This window comes from Hemicordylus capensis, chromosome 1 (genome assembly GCF_027244095.1).
Source record: "Hemicordylus capensis ecotype Gifberg chromosome 1, rHemCap1.1.pri, whole genome shotgun sequence".
Lineage (NCBI taxonomy): Eukaryota > Metazoa > Chordata > Lepidosauria > Squamata > Cordylidae > Hemicordylus > Hemicordylus capensis.
In genome coordinates this window covers 220,992,795-221,008,439 of record NC_069657.1, presented here as the reverse complement: position 1 = coordinate 221,008,439, position 15,645 = coordinate 220,992,795, and the positions used below count along the sequence as shown (strand labels likewise).

Genomic DNA, 15,645 nt, shown 5'->3' with positions numbered 1-15,645 from the left:
ACCGACCTGGCATTACAGAGGAGCAAGGTGAGGTTCCGAGGGTGGTCGGCACTGCTCCCCAAGGTCAAATAACTGGCAGGACAGCCATATATACCTGCAGAATATACGGAATTGTCCTCATACATGATAACTGCGGCTAGAATTCTTTGTGCTTCTTAGTGGAAAACTCATTGGTTACCGACGTTAGAGTTGTGGCATCTTAAATTTGGGAATATGCTTCAATGGCTAGAATTACCTCATATATAAAAATAAATCAGAAGATAAATTTGACTTTATTTGGGAACCCTTTATACGTTATAATTTTGTCACAGGGTCGGATATCGCATCCAAGATTTGGATTTTCCCTGCTAATAAAATCTTGAGCGAGTTTGCTTTAGTTTGGATACTGCCTAATTTTAATATCTAGATATATTCAGTTAGATGTTCTGTTTGAATATTCGGGATTGGTGGCTGAAAGTTCTAATTAGAATACAGGTGGTAAGGAGGAGATGTTGATATGATTGTTTTCCGGTTTGATGTATAAAACAATATATGAGATGTTATCTACTATATTTGCTTATTTTTCATTTTCTGTATTCTGTACTCTGTATTTTTTATAGTAATAAAAAAATTTAAAGAGAAAAGAAAACCAGATTCCTGCATTCAGTTGAAATAAATTCCTTTAGCCATTGAGACACGTCTTCTAGATAAGGATTTCTATCTATCTATCCTGCCCACGTCCCCACACCAAGGTCTTATTCATCAGAGTGGAGCTCTGTGGAGTTAGTATAGGAGCACAGGGAGTTTGCAAGGGCTATATTATCTGGGATTGTGCAGCATCAGGGACTAGCAAGCTAGCCCTGTTCTAGTGAAGAAGGAAGCCTGGCATTTTGGGATATGGGGAGTGAAAACTGCACAGCCGCAGCTCCCTCCCCCACTTCCAGGCACAGCATAAATATCTTTGGTTCAAGCGGCATCCTTGTGCTGCGCACCTTTGCCCGTGTTGTCTTGGGGGAATATGGGGGAGATAGGTGTCTGGGCTGCTTCTGCTGGCAGAGCGCTTGTAGCATGATGTGTTCCCTGAGGCACACAGTGGGTGAGAGAGGTTGTTTTTTGCAGGGTTTGCTTTTTAAAAATAGCGCGTTCCTTGCTTAAGTGTTTGCTTTTCTTGGCAGCCCTTCTATGTTGTTTAGGGCTCAGCAGGGGTCCAATCAGCTTGGGGGGAGAGAGGCATCATTTAGCTCCCAAAAGGGCATTTTTTTTTTTTTTTTTTTTTTGTAAAACGCATCTTTTCCTCCTTTGGATCTGAGCGGGGACCTTCCGAGAGGGAGCCCACTAACATCTCTCCCAACTGAGTTGCCTCCATAGGCTTGGAATGGGGGGGGGGGAGTGTGAAAAAGTTAACTGAGAGGGGGAGGCATAGAAAAAAACTAACCAAGGCAAAACCGAAAGTAACTCAGCTGTTTTAACAAACAGACCAAATTAGAACATAAAGCAATGATTTTTAAAACAAAATGAAGCAGCTCCCTTCCTACCCTGGCACATGAGAAAAAATAAAGCAGGTGGTGGGGGTGGGGACAATTTAGCCTGACTTTTTAGAAGTTGAGTAGGGGTCTTCAAAATCACTGTCTTTTGAGCCAGACAGGACAGGAACTGGCTTTCTGCCTAACAGGAAGCTAGCCTGCATTAAAAATTTAACTCTATCCTGTCTCAAGCCACGTGATGACTGATAAACCATACTACGCTGATGACCTTAGTATACCGTAAGGAAAAAAGCTTACTTTTCCAGACACATCTATAGTAGCTCCAAAACAGCTTTTAAGGACATTACCACTCAATTTATTTGACTTCGATAACATATAGTTTCTTGCTATGGCACAAAAATATGAAAAGGCAAAAGAATAAGCAAGTCACTTATCACCACTTTGTTCTACCTATCATCATCTAGAAGCAAACTCTTCAATGAGGAAGATGCAAATGATAACTTGATGGAAATATTCAGAATCCCACCTAAGAAAATTACAAATTGGTTTAAGGTATCCCAACATATACATTTGTTACTTTACTGCAAATACCTCAACATGATTATAGTTGTGTGTTCCCAAACCACAATGCTTGCCATTGACATTTTCTGGATGTCAATGGATCTCATTTTCTGGAAGCTAGAACACTTGCCTTGTATGTGAATGAAAAAAAGCAACTGGATTTTAAGTAGCAATATGTAACAGCAGTGATTGAGAATTTGGACAGCTGCAACCGTTAAGTAGCAGGTGGTTGTTCCTTTGCATCTATTTGCATTCCTGAACTTTCCAACTCATTTCTAGCCTTCCAAAGCAACCCTTCTTCCTCACCACAATCATCTCTTATGTGTATAACTTCTAAGAGCTCCAGTGGCAGAGATCTAGCTATATGCCTGCACTATATGGGCAATACCTACTAGATATACTGACCCTTCCATACATCTCCAAGGAATGGAAAAAACTATGATCTGCTCTAGACAAAACTATTGTATATGCTTGCTTATAACTCTTAAGTTTTAGTCCCTGTCTACAAAATAATTTAACTTCATGGGCAGAGTTTGAATTAGAAGACTATATTTTAATCACTCTCTAATATCAAACATGGGTGGTTGCATGCTATCAGTTTGGAAGTGAAATGGGTCTACCCAAAAATATGTTCATGGTTCTATATAAATAGTCTGACTCCCCAGGTATGCAGAAGTATATTGGTTTGTAAATGAAATGAGTTTAAACATACATATGTATGTACAGACACAGATTTCAACAAGGAACTGTGACCTTCCAAGACTAAAGATTATTGAGGATATCAGTTGTGGGAGGAAGAGAGGGGGAGGAAAGAGAGAACTGCCTACTTGAGCCCCTAAAACTGCTTGTAGTATCCTGGAGATGAGCACTATGATTAGGGAGATGTCTACCACAAAGAAAAGGTATAAAGAGGAGAAAGTGGGGGGGGGGATGACACCTTCCTGAACCCCCTTCTTCATTCCGAGTTCCCAAACAGCACAATATGTCTCCTGTTCAGGCTCACTGGATTCCTGAACAAAAAGGCTCCTGTTAGGACCCAAGGATATACTGCAACAGTTTGTTGCCCATCCTCATTTGTGTTCTTATAAGGATGAATTTAATGTTCCATTTCTCATGGGAAAATTTTTTTTTAATTTGTTTGGCCTTTGGGTTATTCGGAAACCGTTAACACAGACAACAAAAACCACACATTTATTTTCATATACCACAAAAGGGAGATAAACAGCACAGTTGGAGAGCTAAATAAAATAGACCTACATCAGTTTTAATACTATTTTGCTTGTCCCCAAAAAAACTTGCTCCTTTGCTTGCTGGGCATAAAGAAAAAGATAAGATTTGCTTCTAGCTTGAAATTTGATTAACCTGTTCTTGCTTGTGAGTGTTGAAGTAGAAGTAAGTCTGAGAATGACAAAAATGCAACTCACTCAGATTAGTCTCTCTATGTAACACCTTCCCACCTTGACCCCAGACAGGGGAGCTACCCTTAGACAGTCTAAACTGAGATTGTAAAGTCTAAGCTTTACAAGATGTCGAGCAATTTCTGGACTACTCTGAAGAAACTTGAGTTCCAGATTCAGCTCTGTTAGAACTATTATCATGTAAACACCACCGAAAGCATAGTAAATGAGTTTTTAATTGCTATATCCTTAGATTCAGCAGTATGGGAGTTTATACTCAGATTTTCAAATCATATGACATACTGCTATATACTGAGCAATGGCTCAGCTACTGAATCTCCCCAGACTTACTAAAAAAAAAAAAAAATCAACAAAGAACAACACACCCCTACCCCTTGACAAATCTTATATTTACACTAGGAGCCAGCCCAAAAATTTGTGAGTCACACTGCTTTCTACTTTATGGAGGAGGGGCAGACTCACCAGTTGCCCCAAGACTCGCTGCTTACCCCTGGCAACACCTTCTGCTTCATGGGGGAGGGACAGACTTCACACACTTTGCTTACTCACTCCTCCTCGTCATATCCAACAGGCGGCGATGGATTGACATGACTGTATGGAGAAGGGTGCAAGCAAGGAGGGGGAGGGTTGCACCTCCTCCTGGAGCTTTCCCAGACAGCAGGCTTTAATGCAGGTTTAGTGTGAAGCTTTTATGCTAGTTCAAAGCTGCCCCCCAAAACTGATGCAAAACGTGGATTTTTTTTAACCACAGATATAAATTGGGCTACTTTCTAATGTGCCATGAAAAACCCGAATTGCGTGTGAAGTGCTCCCTGATAGCTGGCAGGGACTTTTGGGTCAATCTGGCCAAAATGTGAATGCACTCCCTCCATTCCAGAGGAGATGCGGGCTAAAAGCCAGATGTGGAAAACTTCCTGGTAGTATGTCTAGCTCAGGCAGGCAATGGACTAATGCAACCAGGAAGAGGAGAAGGGGACAAACTGCCTCCTGCTTTGTTTACTCCCACCTTCTCATGATTGTGTCAGTCCTTTGCCTAGCTCAAATATCATGCTTAAATTTCCAAGCACCATGGCAATCTGGCACCTGGGAACTCTTGAGTTCTGTGTAACTAATACATAAGTAGAACAGACACACACACCCCTTTAACAGAACTGTTTTCCAGAAACCAATGAAATCAAAGAGAGCCTAAAGGATTTTTAAATTAAAAGCTGAAGAAAAAATGGCCTCAATGAATTATGTTGGCTCAGTTTAAGAGCGAAATATAGTCTAATCAAATACTGGACTAGAAAGAGTGTTTATGTATATTTTCCAAATGAGTTTTATTTCAGAAAGTAGATCTTCATTCACCTTGAAGCCTTAGGCACGAACAATCGGCTTCTAGGTAAGCAGCAAATCTCTCATCCCTGATTCATTAAATCCCTGAGGTTCTTATAGCAAGCTTTCTACTAGTGAAGGCCTTTTTGGCTCTGAACTTTTCAAAGCCGGGGCTTACTTCTGGCTGCCCCCGTTTCTCTCCCTAGCCACCAACCACTCTTGCCCATCTCCTATACTAATAACAGATTACTACATGCCTTCTGAGCAAGCACATGCTTGAATTGGCAAGAAAATGAGGGTGGGGGCAGTCTGGGAAGAGAAGTATGCTATAGGCAACCTGTCAAAAGTAAGAGAAATGTTAAGGAGTTACATGTGGCTAGTCCAAGTGTGCTCTCTCAAGACAAAGAAGAACTGTGAAAATAGTAGAAGAGAGGTAAAATCAGTGCAGTGGGACATTTGAATGATAAAAGTATGTAGCTGGGGTGGACAGAAGATAAGGATCTCTGGGTAATGCATTAGATAATCAGCAGTCTCCAACCTCCCAATTATTTAACCATCACAACAATAAAAGGATTCCAGCTCCTTAAATTAAGCTGCTGAAATGTAGAAAGCTTGGGGAAATCAGGAGAGAGAGAGAGAGAGAGAGAGAGTATGTATGCACATGCGAGCACACATAAATGTATGTGTGCGTGTGCTCAGTACTGAAGACAAGTCCCTGTGCTGAGCAAGTGTGTTTGGAGACACTTTGTTCCTTCATTCTAGTAGTATCCCTTTGAACTACTCCTCTGCATGTGGCTCCAGTTGGAGGAACTTAGGAATGTAGTAAAAAACGAAGTAGATCCTGCAAACCTTCCCACGCCTGCTATTAATGAAGTCAACTCTCTCCACCATTTGGGGGAATGAAATCCAGTTACCTTGGATCAGAAAATCCTTTTGTAGTGGTTATGCTGGAAGGGAATGCTTATTTGTGTTTCGAAGTATTATTTGGTGAGTGGGTTGCACATTGTGTTCCCCTTTGCGCAAGAAATGATTTTTGGTCCCTTCCAGTTTGTGGCCATTGTTAGCCTACTCTCTGAAGGGAAAAAGATTATGATTGTCCCCTACTAACTTTTATGTTTACAGTTTTATACAAACCAAATCTATAGTATAGTACATAAAAGAAGGTCCTAGGGAATCCTAATGGGGGTATTTTATTTCGATCTGCCATTCTGAAATAAAGTTGCCATTATTTTTGGTTAAAGCTTCTTGTTACAAGGAAATATTTTAGTATTTTAAAGAGAGAATTTCCTGAAATTCTAGGGCATGGCCCAGAATTTTTTTTTTTTAATTGCTTTTAAAAGGGACTTAAACAGGAACTTTAAGTTTAATTCATTTAAGTCCGACTAATTTCAATGGGTGGAAGCAAAGTACATGCCTAACTCTCCCACTGAAATAAACTATTAATATAACCAAAAAGTGCTTGACTTAATAACAAAAAAAAACCCTTATATGCCCCTACAGTTTAAGCTGCATATGGCCAATAGGATCAGGTTACACAGCAGCTCATTGTGCTTCTAACACTTGGCCAACCGGCCAGGAGTCAGACTAAGAAGCAGCAGTGGCTGTGACAGACACAACACACTGCAGAGCTCTTGCTCATATGCAAAGTGCTCACCATGCTAGAAAGTATTTCTTTGGACAATATATAATTAACTTATTGAATTCCTCATCAGAACATGGGGTGAGGGATTTGAGTGGCTCCTAAAAAGAATTTGATTATGCTCCATGAATTTGTCTGTCAACCACTATTAGCTGTGATAGCTATAATGACAACTTCAAACTTTTCAACATGTACATGATTACTAGGTACAGATAAAAAATAACTGAGAATAGCTTCAGAGTGTCCTGCTTGTTAACTTATCCAGGTTACCTGGCTCAGCCAACCACTACTGAAGGCAGACTTTTGGTCCAACAAGGAAATTTTATATGTTCTTAAGTTAGAGGCAGTGTATAAGTCTGGTCTCTCTGAGGAAGAAGAAGATTCTTCCTCTGACTTGTACATGACTCTCCCTTGAATAGTTCCACTCTCTCCCACTCTCAGCATATGTGCAGCACAATCAAATATGAAACCACCACCATGCAAATGCTAAAAAAAAAAAAAAAGGTGGGGGGAATGTGTGGGTTGGTGCCTTAATATTTTGTTACTTTTCATTATTTTGCTTCAGATAAATGCCATGTTAATTAAAGCAGATGGAATATGCAATAAAACTGAATGAACAGTCACAGTACAGAGAACTACTGCTTTTTGTATTTCCTTCTTCACTAGTTTAAACTCCAGATCAGTTTAATGAGAATGTTTAAAAAGGCTTCCTTGTTTTGTTTGTAAAACCCTGATAAAATGCAAAGCGTATTGGAATTTCATGTTATATGTTTTACTTCATGACGAATATGCTAAGACTTATGAAGTTTGTATTTTTTTGAATAAATATGAGGAATTCTTAAACTAGTCAATTACTGTAACTATTTCATAGGTTGCCAGATTATTGCAGCCTGGCATTTCCCTTGTGAAACCTTGCAGAACATTAAAGTAAAGGCAAACTACACCCAACAGTAACCAAGTTTCATCAAACATATGTTCCTCTGAAACCAATAATAACTTGGAAGAAACCATACTTAAAATGGGGAGTATTACTCTAATAATTGACTTTAAAGACTAGAATATTCAACACCATTCAAAACAGACTCAGATTATCAAAAAATAAAATATGAATACAAAGAATCCCATAATATATGATATTCGAAATCAAGACAGTACCTTTAGAGTTATTGTACCACATTTCTTCCTCTTCTCCAAAAGAAAAATAAATCTGTATTTAGATTTCTGCAATTCTGCTTGTCCCAGTTTAACAGTACAAACAAAAACAACTTAAATGGTAGAAAGGTCTTTCACATTTTCTGTTAAAGTTACTGTGCAGAAAAATGGTTCTCTGATATTGCATTGCAGAAAGTAAAACACACACACTAATGGGGGAAATCTTTTTATGGGGCATGGATGCAAGGGTTTATTTCAATCTCAACTCTCAACCTTCGTTTCTGAGGCAGCTTATAACAAAATTTTAAAATGTATACAAGAAATAAAAGCAACTAACAGAGTTTTGAGATGTATCAATAACAACACTGTTACAAAGAAAATTTCACCTGCATTATTTTGGTTTGTTTAGCAAATATGTGCCAAACGAATAAGGAGGGTTCTGATGTTTGCACAGAGCATCTGGGTATAAAAAGGAGCACTAAAGCCACTGTAAATTTACAGTGCAGATTAATAGATTGCCTCTGAAAGCTGTCTAATTTTTCCCATTGCTTTAGGGAGCTTCACTTTACAATAAGTGAAGGACTGTCAAAGAAACTCTGCCTCAGCAAATCATGGAATGTAGTTTCACTGGTACATTCAAGGAATAGCTCTACAACCTGTGCCAAGACAATAGACTCTTTAGTCTAGAACCTTAACACAAGCATTTCTCACAAAGCAAAAGATGCTTTAATTAGAGTAACTCAGAGTATTAACACATGTACACAAGAAAATACCTTGGTACAACAAAATATACTGGTACAATACAAAAATCAAGTGACCCATTTCGTCCTCTGGTGCTTTGCTCCTATGCGCTAAATGAGGTCATTATAGCAGCACAGCAGTAGAAGACTTCTTAGTATCATTTGAAGAGGTTGAAGAATCCATCAGCAAGACATGGGTAACAAATATGCAACCCTGCACTATTTCTTCTAAAGCAATAAACTGAAGCATTGTCTGTTCCCAATATACTATTCATTCTCAAGAGACATTAAAACTTCTCTTGAGCTCCCTGCATTTAAACACATTTATTCTTGTTATGGTCCTGCATTCCAGAAGTACACAGAACTACTACAGGTAATGAAATCAAAAATTCAGATGCTTAGAACAAATCAGGTACATAGAGTTGCAATCAGTTATTCGGCCTGTGCAATTATTCAGCTTTGAAGGGCTGAAGCTAAATGATAAGCACTGGCCCTGCACAGAGGCTCCCATTTCCCACCTCTAACCTCCATGCAGAATGGTGCTGTGCACAGTGCTGGGGAAGGCCTTTAAAGGGAATTGGAGCCACAGGAAACCTCCAGAAATGACTGGGAAGTGCAGTCCCTCCCAGCACTTCCCCCACAAAGCTCTATGGGGAAAGTGTAGAGAAGTGGGACTACACTTTCCAGTACTCCATATGCAACTTCCTGCATGCCTTCCCAGACATCACTAGGGCTACCCAAGGCTCCAGGTCCATTAAAGTCCACCCCCAACGTTGTACACAACACTGTTCTGAATCAAGGTGAGCACTGGGAATGGTTGCATCCACATAGGGTTGGGGCAATGTGCGCACCCCTGCTAACTTGGCAAAGAGGCACCTTTTAATGTGGTGATTCTTTTTATTTAGCAGGGGGAGAGTAACTGGCCCTGTCCACCCCCAGCACAGTGCCTCCAGTGACTGTTGCTGATGTCTATCTTATGTTTCTTTTTAGATTGTGAGCCCTTCACGGACAGGGTTCCATCTTATTTGTTTGTTATATCTTTGTGTAAACTGCTCTGAGCCATTTTTGGAAGGGCGGTATAGAAATCGAATGAATGAATGAATGAATGAATGAATGGAGCCATCTTCCAAGTATTCGGACCCAAATAACTGCACAGTCCTATTATGCAGACAGTCACTGTACTATGCAGCTATGATTGAAGAAGGTGATCCATCCATGCTTATTACAGGAAAAATTCTATCAGGACATCTACACAATACAGATTTAAATCGCTTCTCAGCCTTTTGGCTAAGATCAAGTGTAGTAATATAGATTTTTTAAAAAAACAACAACTTCAAGTTAATAAGAGGGAGGCGCTGACATTTCCCTATTAGAATCAGCCATCAATAGAGTTTAGTACAATTGTTTACACAGTAAAAATTTGAACTGGCAGTTTTCAGACAAGGTCCACTCCTAACAGAACATGTCTAGAATATCCACACCTCTACAGGTTCAAACTGAGCAATATTGGTTTCACAACTTAGTCACATACCAAAAACAAACAAACGTTTAATATTTCTGCTGTGATATGCAACTTGTAAAGAGGTATTTTGTTATGTTCTATATAGGCACAGGTAATTGTTTCCATTATGGTTTCTTTCTTACATTGATAAAACCTGTTTATAAATCTACTACCTCAGGATCTCATGACATAACGTTGAAAATGAGTTTTGCTTTAATAGTTTTTTGTATAGCTTATTATTAAAGTTTCAATAATTTATAAGCATCTCTTCAAGGGTGATTCCCTCTTTACAAGTGGTTGCAAAAGAACTTTGATGTTTTTTAAGGTGAAAATATTAATAGAAAATCTAAATGCAAGACAACTTATTGTGGCCTGAAGTGCAATTATATTTGTTTTTAAGTGAAACATCATTGTTTTCTATAAAATTAAGTAACTTCTTAGTTCAGTCAAATATGAAGCAAAAGAAAATATTTGGTTATATTTGGTTACAACCCCTTCCTGGAAGAATTAGGGACAGTGCTGGGATGGAGCAAGGATATTGTGTATATGAGCAAGACAAAGAACTGGAGCTTCAATGATGCAAGAATTTAGGCACACACGGATGGAACATGAAACAGACGTCTAAGGAAGATTGAGATTGTTTTTACAAGTTGTACTTCTAATATGTTCAAAGTCTTAGGAAGAGTTAAGGAGGGAAGGATACCGGGATGCTTACATAATGTGCAGGGGCCAAGCATGAGAGTTATATTAGAAATGTTTTAAATTTTAAAAATAATATAAACTGTTCATAGTCTATGGCCTGGGGTATGGTATAAATCTCTGCAAGCACACTGTACTAGCCATTGATATTAATTGCTAAAAATATTTACATATTGTAATCATGACTACACAATCATACAGCATTTTTCAACCCAAACAAACTAAGTTTGTAAATAGGTACTCTCTTGTTCACTTGTGGTGAGTGAGAATTACTAGGGAAGGAAACTTCACAAAAAGTGCTGGTCTTTTCTCTCTCTCTCTCTCTCCCCCCCTCTCTTTTAACACCACAAAGGTATGTGTAGGCAGTTAGGCTAGTAAAGAATATTGTAGGCTAGTAGCTTTGTGAACTTATTTACACAGTTGAAATTATATGAAATGAAATATAACAGAGGGACAAAAAAGAAAAAGCTCCTCCACTCAACTGTACCAACAAAATGACATGTAGGGAGCCAATTATCACATATATATTATACAACAGTCCAGCATCTACAGTTAAGAGTCAAGTTTCACCTTGAGTAAAGTAATAAAGTAAAGTGTGCAGTCAAGCAGATTTCGACTCCTGGTGCCCACAGAGCACTGTGGTTTTCTTTGGTAGAATACAGGAGTACTTTACCATAAAAAAAATTTTTTTAAAGAATTTTTTTAATTACTGTATCATTGTCAAAATCGATACATGAAGTATCGAGTTCTTAAACTCTCAAAAGGGAAGGGCAAGAAGAGCAATACTTTTGCTTTATCAAAACAGCTCCACATGTGGTTCTCTGGATATTTTCTGTGGTATGGAAAAAAAGTTACAATTACACCTCATCAAGCCACTCTCTCTTTTAATGAAGATATTACCTCGTTAGCCATAAGCAATAAGAGATGTTGTAGCATCATGTGATCTAGATGACAACCCAAAGACTCAGCTACCTGCTCCATAGCTAACTCTACAACAGTTTTCTGTTAAGCGATAGAATAACTCTATATTTTCCTCAACAGATTTTGCACTTACATAATTAGAAATGCCTTGTGTATGCCAAATAAGAGTACCAAGCAGACTTGTGCATGGTTTAGCATGACTTAGGAAAAACAATATTAACTTGTTTTTAATTTTCAGAGATACTCTTTAGAAATTTAGTTATGAATTTAAAAAATTCCCTGTGCAAAGAATGCTGTGATTCTGCACAAATAATCTGTATCAAGCAAGTACACCACATTAAGTTACATGCAGTTTCACTACATGTGACAAGCAGTTTGATCCTATACATGCTCAGGAGTTAAGTCCTATTGGATTCAATAGGACTTACTTAAGAATGTAAGAACAGCCCTCCTGGATCAGGCCCAAGGCCTATCTAGTCTAGCATCCTGTTCCACACAGCAGCCCACCAATTGCCTCTGAGAAGCCCACAGGCAAGAGGTGAGGTCGTGCCCTCTCTCTCTTGCTGTTGCTCAACTGGTATTCAGAGGCATCTTGCATCTGAGGCTGGAGGTGGCCTATAAGCCACCAAACTAGTAGCCATGGATAGACCTCTCCTCCATGAATTTGTCTAAGCCCCTTTTAAAGCCATCCAAGCTAGTGGCCATCACCACATCTGGTGGCAGAGAATTCCATAGATTAAATATGCACTGTGTAAAAAAGTACTTTTTGTTGGTCCTAAATTCCTGGTCTTCAGTTTCATGGGATGACCTCTGGTTAAGGGTTGGGGGGGGGGGGGGGATTATCTGTCTGCTTTCTCTACGTAGTCACCTCTTTTCCAAACTAAAGAGCCCCAGATACTGTAAGCTTGCCTCATAAGTAAGGTGCTCTTGGCCCCTGATCATCTTGGTTGCCCTCTTCTGCACCTTTTCCAGTTCTACAATTTCCTCAAGATACAGTGACCAGAATTGCATGCAGTACTGCAAATGTGGCCGCACCACTGATTTTCATAAGGGCATTATAATATTAGCAGTTTTATTTTCAATCCCTTTCCTAATAATCCCTAGCACGGAATTTGCCTTTTTCACATCTGCCACACACTGAGGAGACACTTTCAATAAGCTATCCACCACAAACTCAAGTTCTCTCTCCTGGTCAGTGATGGACAGCTCAGACCCCATCAGTTTATATGTGAAGTTGGGTTTTTGCTTACTTCAAAGTAAGTATACACATGATTGCAGATTCAAGACTTTCATATGTAAGAAGTCATCAGAATATTGAGACAAATGTAAACCCAGGTTGACACATATTTCCAAAATGATGTGCCTGAAAAAAAAGATATCAACATCAATACAAATACTCAATATGGACTTCATCAAAAGATATATTTTCCTCTCTTTTGCTTGAAACAGTTATTTTCAAAAAACAAATGGAGTATGAAGTTAACACATAATATCCCTTTACAACATCTAATACAGCTGCATTATTTAAGCCACTGAAAAGCAACAGAGACTTGCTTAGAAACAAGAATTAGTCGTGCTTAATCAGACATCCACATTCTGTACACAAAAATACCCAAATTTTTACTCCTTGGAAACAAATCCTATGCTGAAAATAAAGAAAACCCGCCACATACGCTAGCTTATTTTGCATGAATTACGTGAGCTTTGACGTGAAGCACAATTACTTTGTGTTTTTTAAATGAAAAGCTATGGCTTTATAAAATTGTACTAACTTTTCAGTATAGTCAAATATGAAGCACACAGAAAAATCTAGTTTTAACTCTTGGATTTTACTTCCTGCAAAATTTGATTGTGATACAATAATGGGTAGGTGGGATTTAAAAAGCCACAATATTGGGACAAACCAAAATAACAGAGTTGTGAATAGCAATTCTCTAGAAATCTACAACAGGCTAGATAATAAAACAGCAAAGTATGTCTGGGGGTGGGGGAGCTGGGCATGGAGGCAAGCCCCAAGGTATGAAGCTTAAAGAAGTCTTAAGACACAGTATAGGAAGAATTATACAAACTAAAGTTGATTAGCCTCACTAGATGCTAGACACTGATTTCAGTTTGCACCCTGGGATATAGGGATGAACAAACAATACAGGCTGTTCCCCCTTTTTAGAAAGTATATAATCTAGTAGTTACTCACTCTGCTTCCAGCATTAAATGAAGCACAAGGGTCCCTTATAAGGCAGAGAGCAGAAGAGAGAGATGTTGTAGTTGTTACATTAGCAAAGCTAGAAATTAATTTTAGATGATGCAATAATAATATGGTTAGATCAAAGAAGAACTAAACCTCAGTGGTAAAGAACATGCTTTGCATGCATAAAGTCTCAAGTTCAATCTCCCATATCGCCAGGCTGGGAAAAACTATCTGAAATCCCAGAGAGTTGCTGCCTGTCAATGTAGACCAGGGTTTCTCAGCACTGGGTCCCCAGATGTTATTGGACTTCAACTCCCATAATCCCCAGCCCCAGTGACCTCTGGTTGGGGATTATGGGAGTTGAAGTCCAGTAACAACTGGAGACCCAATGTTCAGAATCCCTGGTGTAGACAATACAAGCTAGATGGACTAATGTTCCAGCTTGGTATAAGGTATCATTCCTGTGAGAACACAGCATTCTAAGAAAACCTTGCCAAACCTTCAAAGCTACCATTACAATGACGGTACTATAGCAATAGCAATAGCAATAGCACTTACATTTATATACCGCTCTATAGCTGGAAGCTCTCTAAGCGGTTTACAATGATTTAGCATATTGCCCCCCAACATTCTGGGTACTCATTTTACCGACCTCGGAAGGATGGAAGGCTGAGTCAACCTTGAGCCCCTGGTCAGGATCGAACTTGTAACCTTCTGGTTACAGGGCAGCAGTTTTACCACTGCACCACCAGGGGCTCATACTACCTTGAAGTGTTGCTAGCCCAACTGAACCAGGGTTCACTTAGGTTAATGCACACGAGCATATATAACCTGGACCCAGGCCCACCCTAAGGGCAATCAGAAAAGGCTGGGTCCTTTGCTCATATGGTTTGTTAATACTGTTACCACAAACCCTTATAAGTTCTTGACATTGGCTTAGGGTGTTTAACTAGGATCAGAAAATAAGATCATTAAGTGTTATGTGTTCTTGGTAGTAATGACATGATTATGACAATGCTGGACCCCATTAACCGCAGGAGTTCTGTTCCCACAGATTTCAGCAGGTAATAAATGTGGCATTGGGAATCAGGGGGTAGGTTTCTGAGGCTACAAAAAGGGGTGGAAAAGGGCAAGAAATGGCAGACGTCATCAAAATAAAGTGCCCTACCATGCTTCATGGGTCTGCAGCTGTTCTACAATGACCCCCAAAAGTTTTAAAAAATAACAATTTTTCTGTGATTTTTCACGGGGGGGGGTGTTTTTAATGAGCCACAAAATGGCTCCTTTTTCCAAAATGGTGGCTGGAAATGACCTCAGGAGGCAATTTCCAGCAGCCCTGACACCACAGGTTTTTCACCATTTGATCATCGCCAACCTTGTAATGACACCTTTCCCACACCGTATTGACCGAGGTTGGTTGTCAGTTACTTGACCGTGAATATAGGATCCACAAATAGCAAGGTTTCCCAAAGCATGCCAGAGGTCAATTGGCAGATTTTCCTCATATGCTATAAGACTTTCTGTTTATGAGGAAGGCACAACAGAAGTGGAATAAATCAGTCTCCTGAGCTTGTATGATCTCTCTCTTTTCCCCTACCACTAAACCTGATCTTAAAATGACTGGACTATACCACTTCCTTTGGACAGTAAGAACATATTTGTATTGTTGATAGTTATTTATTTGCTACAGGATACACTAGGTAGCATCCATAATGTATATGGCTAGCATACAATGTAACTTTCTCCATCCCCTCCCTTCCTACTAAAGCTCCCTGAATACCTCAAAAAATGGATGATCACCACTGTTGAGGATCAGGTGTGCTTTGGCAACAGCACAGGGGGCTGCAGGAGGAAAGATCTGGAAGCTGCCTACAAAGTACTTGAGCCCCCTGACCTTCAGCAATGGCTGGGGGGAGCACTCCATGAGCTTCAACAGGAAGGAGGGAGTGGGGAAAGTTCCTTGCGCAACACACATTAAATCAACAGTACACTGGATACTACCTATTATTATTTTATTAACAAAATTTAAATTGAAGATACACATGATGT

General features: G+C 39.4%; 1 protein-coding gene and 1 pseudogene across 1 annotated transcript in view; one reads left to right on the top strand and one right to left on the bottom strand.

Annotated features, from left to right (window-relative positions):
* BMPR2 (bone morphogenetic protein receptor type 2) overlaps nt 1–15,645 on the bottom strand; it is a 156,998-nt gene that overhangs the window by 129,133 nt on the left and 12,220 nt on the right. The window lies entirely within an intron of this gene.
* On the top strand, nt 9,555–9,623 carry LOC128341323 (uncharacterized; annotated as a pseudogene).